At 44.9% G+C, this 12,597-nt stretch overlaps 1 long non-coding RNA gene and 1 pseudogene across 1 annotated transcript; one reads left to right on the top strand and one right to left on the bottom strand.

The window, feature by feature from the left end:
• Positions 1-903, bottom strand: LOC120909914 (annotated as a pseudogene).
• Positions 904-7,309: 6,406 nt separating this feature from the next.
• On the top strand, positions 7,310-10,561 carry LOC120940558. Its single transcript, XR_005749449.1, has 2 exons — positions 7,310-7,492; positions 10,282-10,561. It is a non-coding gene; the product is annotated as an uncharacterized LOC120940558 (long non-coding RNA).
• The last annotated feature ends 2,036 nt before the right edge of the window (positions 10,562-12,597 follow it).

Below are 12,597 nucleotides of genomic sequence, written 5' to 3' on the forward strand. Positions count from 1 at the left end.
CTAGCCCATAGTCTTTAACAGAGAAAAGGGTATTTTTTTTATATAGTTCTGTTTGATGATTTTTCTCACTTTCTCATTCCTTAGTGTATACACATAAGGGTTAAGCAATGGTACAACGACAGTAGTTAAAAATGCAACCATTTTATCATAGTCCTTGAATTGGCTCTGAGTTGGTTTTATATATGTAAAAATACAGCTGCCATAGGCTAAGGATACTACCAATGCATGGGAAGAACATGTGGAGAATGTTTTTTTCCTTCCCTCTATAGATGGAATATTTAAAATAGTCTTCACTATATATACATAGGAGATCAGAGTGACTAGTAGAGAACTAATTAGTGTAATGGATGAAGCGACAATTTCCTGCAGCTGAATTGAGCTTGTGTTGATGCAAGAATTCATTAACAAGGGGATGACATCACAGAAGAAATGGTTCACAAGATTGGAACAAAAGGGAAGTCTCATTATCCTGATGGATGGAATAAATACAGCCAAAAAAGCCAAAATAAATACGCTTGCAATGAGCATGAGCTTAATGCACAGTTTTTGATGCATGATAGCTGGGTAATGTAAAGGGTGGCAAATGGCAACAAAACGGTCAAATGACATAATGGCCAAGAGGATGAAAGTTGATACCCCTACAAAGAAGAAAGTATAAGACTGTACAAAGCATGCCAGCAGGGAGATGGTCTTTCCACCAGGCAGGAAACCTTGAAGCATTTTAGGGACTGTGGTATTGATAAAACAAATATCCAAAATGGACAAATTATATATAAATACATGGGGCTGTGTAGTTGCTGATCCGAGAAGACTAGAGTGAGGGTGAGAAGGTTGCCAGCCATGGAGAAAAGGTATAATACTAGGATTAAGAAGAAAAAGAAGGGGATGGCAAAATTTGGCACGAAAGAAAAACCCAATAAAACAAACTCAGATTCCAGTGTCACATTTCTCCCAATCGGGATGAAATGGATATTGTTCCTACCACATCATCGTTACAGGGCAAGGGTTTTATAAAGTAGATGATGATGGATGGAGGGATTAGTTAGAGATTGTAATCTACCCTGCCTTCGGTGATTATCGTATTTTTTTTTTGCACTACGTGGATTTTCTCCTCTCTTTTCTAAGGTTTTTTAAGGCAGTTTCTATTACCATCTTTGTACTTCAGACTTTATAGCTTTAGAGTTTGGAAAGTCTGTAGAGATTAATTAGGCATTTATTCACAAAAGATCTGCTATTGTCACTAGAGGATTTATTTACAACTTAACGTTACCAATACATTTTTAATTGTAAAAAATAAAGTTGTGATATTTACTTACCTGAAAAGTTCTGGAATGGTTTATAGAAGCAATGTGCATCCAAAGGCTAATATTCTATTGTGTTGTGATGTTAAAGGGTTCGTTCACCTTGAATCACCCTGGCCCATTAACGTGATTGCTCTTACTAATCAAAGCAATTGCACATCACATTTTAAAGTTTTCTGTTTCCTCTCACACACCTATTTACTATTAGGCTGGGTTCACACTTGTCCGACAAACACTCCGACCTTGGAAGCACATGTTGCATGACGTGTGAAAATCAATGTTTCCCTATGAGAGCCGTTTTAACTGGTCTGACACAAGTCGGTCCGACTTTGAAAATGCTCCCTGTACTACTTTGGTCCGACTTTGATTTTACTTCAGACCATCGAATATCATTGAAGTCGGACCAAAGTAGGAGCCTTGTCCTTACTATCCGACTTTTGACATCCGACATGTGAGTGAGTGAAAAATGTATATAGCGCTACACATGCGAACTGAATCGCCTCTGGGCGCTTGTTTGACCACTTCTCCCTTGAGCTCAGAAGAGGTGGGTTTTGATCTTTCTCCTAAAGGCCAAGTGGTTCTGCTCCAACTGAATGGAGGTTGGCAAAGTGTTCCCTTTGGAACACTTTGCCGAGGGCCTTGGACAGCAAATCTTCTTTCTCCTTTGGACATGTGATTACAGCAGCAGTAAAAGGATTTTTATCTCACCCTGGGATTGTTTTGATTGGTCAAAGGACAAGTCAGACTATTACAAAGTCGGATCAAAGTAGTATCCTGTTCATGAAAGTCGGATGGATGTCGGACCAATGTAGGACCGATGTCGCAGAGCAAAGTAGGATGATAGTCGTATGACTGTCGTGTAGTATCCGTGTGAACCCAGCCTGAGAAGTAACAGTGTCACCAGATTGATGCTGATGCCGCCACACCAGCACTGTATAACCAGACAAATGCAGCCAACCACAGCATCCCTGATTACTGGCCACATGATGAGTACACAGTGTAACCAGAAAAGTACAGCCAGCCACAGTGTCCCTGGTCACTAACCTTTACCAGTGTCTCCAGACACATGCAACCAGCCACAGTGTTCCTGTTCCTCTCCACACCAGTCCCAGTGACACCAGTGTAAGCATCAGCCAGCAACAGTGTTCCTGATTGCCGGACACACCAGTCACAGTGTCCTTGAAAGCCGCCACACCAGTGCAGCCAGCAACAGCGTTCCTAATTGCTGCCACACCAAAGTGTCATCAGACCACTGCAGATAGCCACATTGTCCCTAATCATGACACACCAGTGCCAGTATCACCAGACCAGTGTAAGCCTGCAACAATGTTCCTTACCACCGCCACACCAGTCGCAATGTCACTAGACTAGTGCAGCCAGCCACAGTGTTCCTAATTGCTACCACACCAGTCACAGTATCACCAGATCAGTCCAGTCAGCCACAGTGTCCCTGATCGCTGACACGCCAGTGTCATCAGACAAGTGTAGGCCAGCAATTGTGCTCCTGATCATAGCCACACCATTCACAGTGTCACCAGAATATTGCAGCCAGTCACAATGTTTAGTGGCAGTGTCATCAGAACTGGTTTAAGCCAGCAACAGTCTTCTGATCACTAGCAGCGCCATCATCACCAGAGCCAGTCAGAAACATTGTTGTAATCACTAGCCACACCAGTGCATGTGTCACCAGAGCCAGTGAAGCCAGTAACAGTGTTCTGATTGATAGCTTTACCAGAGCCAGTTTAAGCCAGAAATGGTGTTCCTGATAGCTGCCACACCAGTATAGTACAGTATAACCAGACAAGTGCAGCCAGTAACAGTGTCCCAAATCGCTGAGGCACAAAAAAGCATTGATGTGAACATGTTCCATAGGAAACCATGTTAAAAAATGTCCCTGCATTTCTGCAAAATGCATCAAAAAATGCATTAGTGTGAATGGAGCCTCAATGCACCTGACCACCATCATTCTTCCATTTTTGCTCTCATGACCACACCAGCTTGCTGATCCCCCCCGCTTGCTCCTTAATCCCAGAAGCTCATCTCCTACCTCATAATTATACCTGACACCTATCCCCATCTCACTCTTACCACTGCACCTGCCATTACCTAAATACTCTACTCTCTCCACTACAGCTTCTACCATCCCAACACCATCTGCTCTCACCAACACACTTGCCAACGTCCTTTCTCTTTTTGCTATATTAATAGGGATGGAGACATTTGACCTACAGGTTTAATGCCTCATTTAAAGTCCCAAAAATCGAAAGATTAGGGATTAAAGCATGCATGCATGAGGAGCAAACCCTGACACAGACACTGATGGAGAACCTTGGCACTCCAGATGTCTTGGGACTACATTTCCCATGATGCTCATGCACTCTGCAGTGTAGTTGAGCATCATGGGAAATGTAGTTCCAAGACATCTGGGGTGCCAAGGTTCTCCATCACTGGGATAGAGTGTTCATCAGGCATACAATATTTCATACATTAATACATATTTTCCATATCCTTTAAGTCAATGAGACTCAGATAATCACAGATCGGAGTAAGGGGCCGATCCCGGATCCCGACCACGTCAGCCAATGACAGCTGATCGTGTGATGTAAATGGAAGATCGGTAATCGAAAAAAAAGCCGATCACCAGCTTCTGTGCAAGGGACATCGTCCCAATGAGGAAGATGCACAGCCATCTCATCTGTGCCCACCAGCACCACCTGCCAGTGCCCACAGTGCATAACAATGCAGATCAGTGCCACCTACCAGTGCCGATCACTGCCACCCATCTGTGCAACCTATCAGTGCCCTTCGGTCCCGCCCATCAGTGCCACTTTAGTGCCCATCAATGCAGCCTCATCAGCGTACATCAATGAAGGAGAAAAATTACCTGTTTGCAAAAAAAAAAACTTGGGCTGATCAAATACCACCAAAAGAAAGCTCTATTTGTGGGGAAAAAAAGTCATTTGGGTACAGTGTCGTGTGACTGAATTTTTTTATCAGAGTGACAGTCCTGAAAGCTGAAAATTGGCCTGGGCAGGAGGGGGGTTTACGTGCCCAGTAAGCAAGTGGTTAATCCTGCTTTAGGCTAGGTTCACATCTGTACCAGTGGTTCTCCCTGCAGGTCCGCACCTGTTCCCCAGCTACAACTCCCCACCCAGAAAAACACACTGGACGTGCGGGTCCTATTAATCCTAATGGCACACCATACTCACTGGGAACCACACTGCACAAGCGGTTCCCATGCAGGCTCAATTCCAGAAATGGTGCAGGGACCTTTTCCCTGTGCTTCAGGAGACACGGAAGCCCATTCAAATTAATGGGCTGCCGTGCCCATGCAAAACACAACTTGCAGAGCCGCATCAATGTGAACCTAGCCTTAAGCCCGCCATAGATGGTTCAGCAGGGACCAGCCGGTGACTTGTCCTCAATGTTCCCCTAACAGGGAAGTTCCTTCAATGACTGCGCAGGCGCAAACTTCCCGACGGAAATCTCTGAACCTCGCCCGGCATCCAGGCTCATTCTTTAACAACCCCGTGGATTGGAGGATGTTAAAAAAAGGGCCAGGAGGCCGAGCGAGCCGTCCGAGCGAAGCGAGGATGTGAGGCCGACTGGCCACTTACCTCGAAATCAACGTCGCCCTGGATGCCCGCCGAGGTTCGGAGATTTCCGTCAGCAAGTTTGCGCCTGCGCAGTCCTTGTAGGAACTTTCCCGTTAGCTGGAACTGTCTCAGCACATCAGCTTGCGCATGCGCTGGAACTTTCAAGATAGCTGGAACCAGCACGGTAGATCACAGGGATTCGAATCAATCAATCAACTGGGGTACAACCAGCCTGTGGAGTTTTACATGTAATCATTGCTATTATAGCTGCTAGCAGTAATCAATGTGTTCTCCTGGCAGGGACGGCTTCCCCTACACCCCACCCCGCCGGGAGAACACAATGGGGGTTATTTATGAAAGACAAATCCACTTTGCATTACAAGTACAAAGTGCACTTGGAAGTGCAGTCGCTGTAGATCCGAGGGGGACATGCAAGGAAAAAAAAAACAGCATTTTAGCTTCCACATGATTGGATAATGAAATCAGCAGAGCTTCCCCTCATTTCAGATCTACCCCTCAGATTTACAGCGACTGCACTTCCAAGTGCAATTTCAAATGCACTTTGCAATTGTAGTTTGCACTTGTAGTACAAAGTGGATTTGCCTTTCGTAAATAAAATGGGGGTTATTAACGAAAGGCAAATCCACTTTGTACTACAAGTGCAAACTACAATTGCAAAGTGCATTTGAAATTGCACTGAAAGTGCACTTGGAAGTGCAGTCGCTGTAAATCTGAGGGGTAGATCTGAAATGAGGGGAAGCTCTGCTGATTTTATTATCCAATCATGTGGAAGCTAAAATGCTGTTTTTTATTTTCCTTGTATGTCCCCCTCAGATCTACAGCGACTACACTTCCAAGTGTACTTTGCAATTGTAGTTTTCACTTGTAGTGCAAAGTGGATTTGCCTTTAGTATAAGGTGACCAGATTCTTAAAATGAAATCCGGGGACATATTTTCTTTACTAGTAATGGCGGCAATCAGCGACTCTCTGCCCGTCGCCGCCCGCCTCACAGCCTCTCAAGTCTTACTCTTCGGGCCCTCGGCTACTACTGGATGGGGAATGGAGGAAGATCATTCCGCCAAGGAAGGCAAGAAGATAGGCAGGCAGCTGGCCAGGACTTGAGCCAAGGCAGAAGAACATGCGAGCGAAGCTGAATGGGCATGCACCCGAAACTGAAGAAATAATCCCTCCGCTCCGACCAGCACATGATCATCAGAAAGGGGCACAGATAATTGGAAAAAATATATACCCCCCTATGCTAGTAGGCACAGCGGAGCAGGGGGGTGTAATTAAATTTTTTTTATTTTAACTCTGCACTGATTGTCTTTGAAATTGCCCCTGCCCCCTATTAAATCCAATCTGGGGACAAAACCAGGGACAGACTTGGTCCGGGGACAGTGTCCGCAATCAGGGGACTGTCCCCTGAAACCGGGGATGTCTGGTCACCCTACTTTAGTAAATAACCCCCATTGTTTGATATATCAGTTCAGTGAATAGGAAGTGACAAAGACACTGGGATTGAGTTACTAAGGCCCCTTCTACATGGGGACGAGTCCGTCAGCGGCGTCCGCCAGCTCAGCGGGAGATCTCTCAGTTGATCTCCGCTGAGCCGGCGGATGACAGGTCCCTCTTTGCTCACTGAGCGGGAAGGGGCTTGTCGAGTGCCGCTGCTTGCCTATGGAGAGATCGGACAAAAACGGACAGCATGTCCGTTTTCATCAGATCTCACCCGATCCGATCCGCCAGGACGGATGGCGATGTATTGCCAAACGTCTGATTTTAGCGGATCGGATTGGATGCCAGCGGTCACCGTTGACATCTGATGCCCCATAGACTTGAACACCCGTTAAACTGGAGCGTGCAAAATCTGGTGCAGCTGTCCAAGCTAGTCAATCAGCTTCTAAATTCAGCTTATTCAATTACTCTTTGACAAAGAAACATGGAAGCTGATTGGTTTCTATGCAGAGCTGCACCAGATTTTCCACTCTCTAGGTTTAGTAAATAAACACCATTACCTTTCTGGAAAGCGGTATATTTCTGTATTGCAGAAAATGTGTTTAGCCTAAAAAAAGAAAACAAATGCAGCCACCACATCTAAGGACTGGTAGGCTAAAATATATTAAACATTTTTTTTTTTGTTGTTCTAAATATAAATCAGCGAATCAATATTAATTATAAATGGAAATAACATTACAAAACAGCATTTTATTGTGCAGTTAATGTTTTTTTTTTTTTCACCTTTTCAAGGTCAGGAGAAACAAAGTAGCAAGGGCAGCTGTGTGTAGATGGCATTCTAGTACATTGAGAAGATTGATTGAACAGTAGTACAGTACGGTGTCATGGAGAAGGTTTTTCTCTCTCCTGGCACTAGGGGGTGTCATCCATGGAATACAGAAGAAGAAGTCCTTTGCTGGAAAGGCCTAAAATATCACTAGTAGTGACTCACCAAGGGAGGAGGTCCTGCTCTGGGCCCACAGGCATGAATTGGAACAGATGTGTGCTGTGTAAAGATACAAGACAGACTTCTCCTGCAGAGGAAGAGACATCAAGACCCCTACACAGCATATGAAGCGTTCACATTGACGTAGCCACAAGTGAGTCCTACATAATTGTGTGTGTGATGAGACGTGTCCTCCTACTGAAAAGGGGAGAGTAAACAATGGCCACCCATAGCTTGCTATTGTTTTCTTACACAGTGTAGTATTTCTTGTTAACCTTTTTCGGTCATGCCCCATCGACAGAAGCCGGCCAGCAGTACACACAGGCTGAATGTCGGCCGGCTTCTATTGAACCAGCCAATGCAGCCCGACATTCAACCTGTATGTACTAGGCTTTAGGCTGGCCATATATTATACAATTTTCTCGTATAATTTTCCTTTAGATTTACCAAAACCATACAATATGAGGTCAAACCTAAACACTTTCAGTTTGTATGCAATCAGACAGGCCCTTGCATTACATAGTTGAAGGTAAATCTAATGCAAATCGAATAAGACAATTGTATAATGTATGGCCAGCTTTAGGCCTCAGGCACATGGGAGCCTTAGACTGTACAAAGTGAATAATGGGTGTACTTCTGCACCCGAGAGACAAAGCTGCAGCACATGGCCACTCCTAGTACTGAATAGCTGTATGCAGGTATACGCCAGACTTGTGTGAGCATACAACCCTGAATGCAGCTTGTGTGCACTTGTCCCTGTTCTGTTCCTCAAAGCCGAGCTGTATGGTTATATTTGGGAAGAATTAAAGGGGTTGTAAACCCTTGTGGTTTTTCACCTTAAAGCGGAGGTTCACCGCTAAAATGCTGTTTTTACCCTTAGATTGATGCTCATTTAGTCTAGGGGAATCGGCTAGTTGTTTTAAAATCGAACCTGTACTTACCTTTTTAGAGAGCGATCTTCTCCGCCACTTCCGGGTATGGGCTGTGGGACTGGGCGTTGCTTCTTGATTGACAGGCTTCCGACGGTCGCATCCATGGCGTCACGATTTTCCGAAAGTAGCCGAACGTCAGTGCGCAGGCGCAGTATAGAGCCGCACCAACGTTCAGCTTTTTTCGGCTACTCGTGACGCGATGGATGCGACCGTCGGAAGACTGTCAATCAAGAAGGAACGCCCGCTCCCGAAGACCCATACCCGGAAGCGGCGGAGAAGATCGCCCTCTACAACGGTAAGTACTGCTCGGGTTTTAAAACAACTAGCCGATTCCCCTAGACACAATGAGCATCCATCTAAGGGAATCGAAGTTAAAAAAAACATTTATGGGAGAACTCCCGCTTTAATGCATTCTATGCATTAAGGGGTTGTAAAGGTACAATTTTTTCCCTAAATAGCTTCCTTTACCTTAGTGCAGTCCTCCTTCACTTACCTCATCCTTCCATTTTGCTTTTAAATGTCCTTATTTCTTCTGAGAAATCCTCACTTCCTGTTCTTCTTTCTGTAACTATACACCGTAATGCAAGGCTTTCTCCCTGGTGTGGAGAAAGCCTCTTGAGGGCAGGGGTCAAGTCCTGGGGAAAAAAGTGTGGGAACTCCCACCCATGATCCACTCCCCCACCAAAAAAAAAAAAATGATACGCTCATATGCATAATTACTAAACCGCATGTTTCTTTTTTTCGATCCACTGTACCTTAGTAATCCTTTATGTTACTGGCCGCTTCCTGTATATGGATTCATCAGGTAGTGTGCGGGTATTCCGTCACTTCCTCGATGCTGCAATGTCTCCTGGGAGCTTTTGTCATTGTTCCCAGGAGACATTGCGGAGGTCAGCCGCGAGTTATCGCGGGATTTAGAAAGAAGCTTCTTTCTAAATCCCGCGGCAGACCTCCGCAATGTCTCCTGGGAACAATGACAAAAGCTCCCAGGAGACATTGCGGCATCGAGGAAGTGACGGAATACCCGCACACTACCCGATGAATCCATATACAGGAAGCGGCCAGTAACATAAAGGATTACTAAGGTTCGCCTTCCCCTGACAGTGACTCGAGCTGGGCATCGCCGCTTAGTGAAGGATTGGCTCGGGCGGCTCGGCTGCTCTCAGCTGCTCTAGTCCTGCAAAGGGAACTGGGTTCCTGCTGTGAAAAAAGTGAAGGGACTGCGTTCCCGCAGGACTTGAGCCCTGCTTGAGGGGGCGAGCAGGAGGGTCAGGACACTCTCTACTTTGCAGATAGAGAAAGGAGCTGTGTGTTAGTGGGTGTCCTGACACTCCTGCTCACCCCCTCAAGAGGCTTTCTCCACACCAGGAAGAAAGCCTTGCATTACGGTGTGGAGTTACAGACAGAAGAACAGGAAGTAAGCATTTCTCAGAAGAAATAAGGACATTTAAAAGCAAAATGGAAGGATGAGGTAAGTGAAGGAGGACTGCACTAAGGTAAAGGAAGCTATTTAGGGGAAACATTTTTTACCTTTAAAAACCCCTTTAAGGTAGAAAACCTTCTCTCATGCTGCAGCCCCCCATTTCACTAAGCTGAGCCCTGTATTGTGGGGGGGCTCGTATCTCTCCACTGCCGTAAGATACGTAATCTAGCAGCATTAATAAGATGGCGCAAAATGAATTTACTATATGTTTTCCCCGGCATGCTTGAGACATGTAACAAAAATAAGGCTGGATCTTCTGGGAGGTTATACTTCGTAAATTACTGTGCTATCCGCCGTATCTCCCTCCAGTTTTGGGCAGACCCAGAAAAACGTGGAGTAGAGTCCTGACCGTTGCATTTTAGCAAGAAAATAATTAGATATTTTCAGGGGGGTCCTGTCAGTTAGGCTGTATGGAACCCCATGATTTCTAATAGCAGCCCTGGCCATAGGTTAGGGTTGGCCATGTGAATGTTTTGCAGACTGGTCTGGCAGATAGTGACTGTCTTTTCTGTTTCTTTTCTTTTCAAGATCAAGATGTCATTGGGTTGGTTTGCCGTCTTTCTTTTTGCCATTTTTGGCAGCTTGTCTATAATTAGATGTCAGAACTACAACACATTTAAGGACAAGCACATTGTTCAAGATCAAGAGAACATAAACTGCAACCTCACCATAAGCGGACGGAATCTCAATAGGAATACTTGTAGATTTCGCAACACTTTCATCCATGATACCGATGCAAGGAAAGTGCGTTCCATGTGTTCGTCATACGTGCCTTCTACAGTTGTTAGCAGTAGTGGATCCTTGAAGCTAACAGATTGCAAGCTGCTTAAATCTCAGTCGGCTCCAAGTTGTGCCTACAACCAGAAAGCAATGACAGGAATAGTGTATGTAACCTGCGAGAACCGCGTACCAGTCCACTTTGTCAAATTTGAGGAAAGCTCCAGTCCTTCTTGGTCTTCCTGCATTTGGAATCTCATTCTTCTCATTCTTCTAAAAGAACTTCTGCTAACTCGTTTTTAATTGGATATTCAACAGGGAATGAACACAATCTTTTAAACCAATTGCACTCATATTTTATTTCAGTGACATTTTATTTTTTCTCACACAGGTTGTTACTTTTATGCTTCATCCCAGGAGATCTTGGTTCATTTAAAACCCACGGTGCAAGGTCTGTGTCGGTGTATCTGGCAATCTATGTGACATAAGTATTCATTGACATCACGTATGTAACTTCTAAGGCCTCGTACACACGACCGAGTTTCTCGGCAAAAACCAGCAAGAAACTTGCTGTTTTTTTTTTGCAGAGGAAACCGGTCGTGTGTACACTTTTCGACGAGGAAACTGTCGTGGATCTCGTCGAGCCAAAAAGAGAGCATGTCTTCTTTTTCCTGGACGGCAATGGAAAAATTTGGCTCGCCGAGATCCTCGACAGCCTAACGAGGAATTTGACGAGCAAAACGATGTGTTTCGCCCGTCAAGTTCCTCGGTCGTGTGTACGAGGCTTCAGGGTAGATTTAGACATGCGTCTAAATCTCCCTTGCCTCTGAAGCCCAATCCGCTACCGGACTGTACTCCAGAGGCTAGGCAGTGAGGAAGCACTGAGATGCCTCCTCACCGCCTGTTTTAAGTACATTTTTGCCGACAATCGTGCCGCAACAGCGTGCAGCGCATGCTGTTATGGGGTATTTGCATTGCTTCCCATTAACTTGCATATGTAGCATTTGGTGGGCTTGATGGCCGCTGATTGCTACATTATTATTATTATACAGGATTTATATAGCGCCAACAGTTTGCGCAGCGCTACATGTTGGGTCAATTTAGCCACGGTTGCGAGGTAGCTTCGCAACATGTAAGCATCTCCCTCTGATGCCTATTGCATCCTCAGCCGCGCATTTTTTGCGGTCCCCCTAACCGCAAGTCTAAATGAGGCCTAAAGGTCATGTAATTAGGATATGATTAAAGTAAATATGGAGTAGAAAATAAATCCCTAATCCGCAGCGTATAGTAAACACCTCCAAGTGCCTGTGATTGGGATCCATTATCCAGTTCAGTCTCCCCAGATGGCCAAATCCATGGACAATCTGATATACATATATCAATCGAGCTGGATCAATAGCTGGATTTTAATCCTCGTTTTTGGCTTTTCACACGGACTAGTCGTGAAACTTAGGAGGCAAGCAAGAAAAGGTGGGGTCAGTCTCCTTTACCATGAAACTGGGTTGATTTGCTCATATCAGAGTGCCCAGGGACTCACAGCACCCTATGGACTCAGTCGGATAACAAGCCTTAAGTGCAAGGTACCTGGTGCTGCTATCATGGATTGGGTCTTCATGCTCTACTTTAGGTTCACTTTAAGGGTTTATTTATACTTTCTTAGACTTAAACACACATTAAAGTGCCTACTGCTTCAACATGCCTGTTTGATGTGTTTTTAATGCTTCTGTGATGCTTCAGTGGTGTTTCGATTATGCCTTTTTGAAGCTTTATATGAAGCTTGGCAGATGCTCTGTGTTGATATCTCATGATATCTCATGCCTGCAATTTTACTAAAACAAAGTGACGCTAAAGCTGAATAAAAGCCTCTCAAAAGCTTTAGGTGCTTTAAGCAAGCTTTGTCATAGACTTCTATGGAGGCTTTGCAGATGCTTTAAAGCACCACTAAAGCGGCATGGGATATAATTTTCGAAGCAAAGCAAATGCAAGGTGTAAACAGGACTAAGCTAATTATTTTATTTAGTGACAGGGGCTTTGACTGGCGTTTAGAGAGCTTTAACAAAGCCTGTCCGAAGTCCTGTTTTGAAGCAAGTATAAACTAAATCTAAATGTGTTTAAAGGGTAATTCCA

The sequence above is a fragment of the Rana temporaria genome, chromosome 1 (genome assembly GCF_905171775.1).
Source record: "Rana temporaria chromosome 1, aRanTem1.1, whole genome shotgun sequence".
Taxonomy (NCBI): domain Eukaryota; kingdom Metazoa; phylum Chordata; class Amphibia; order Anura; family Ranidae; genus Rana; species Rana temporaria.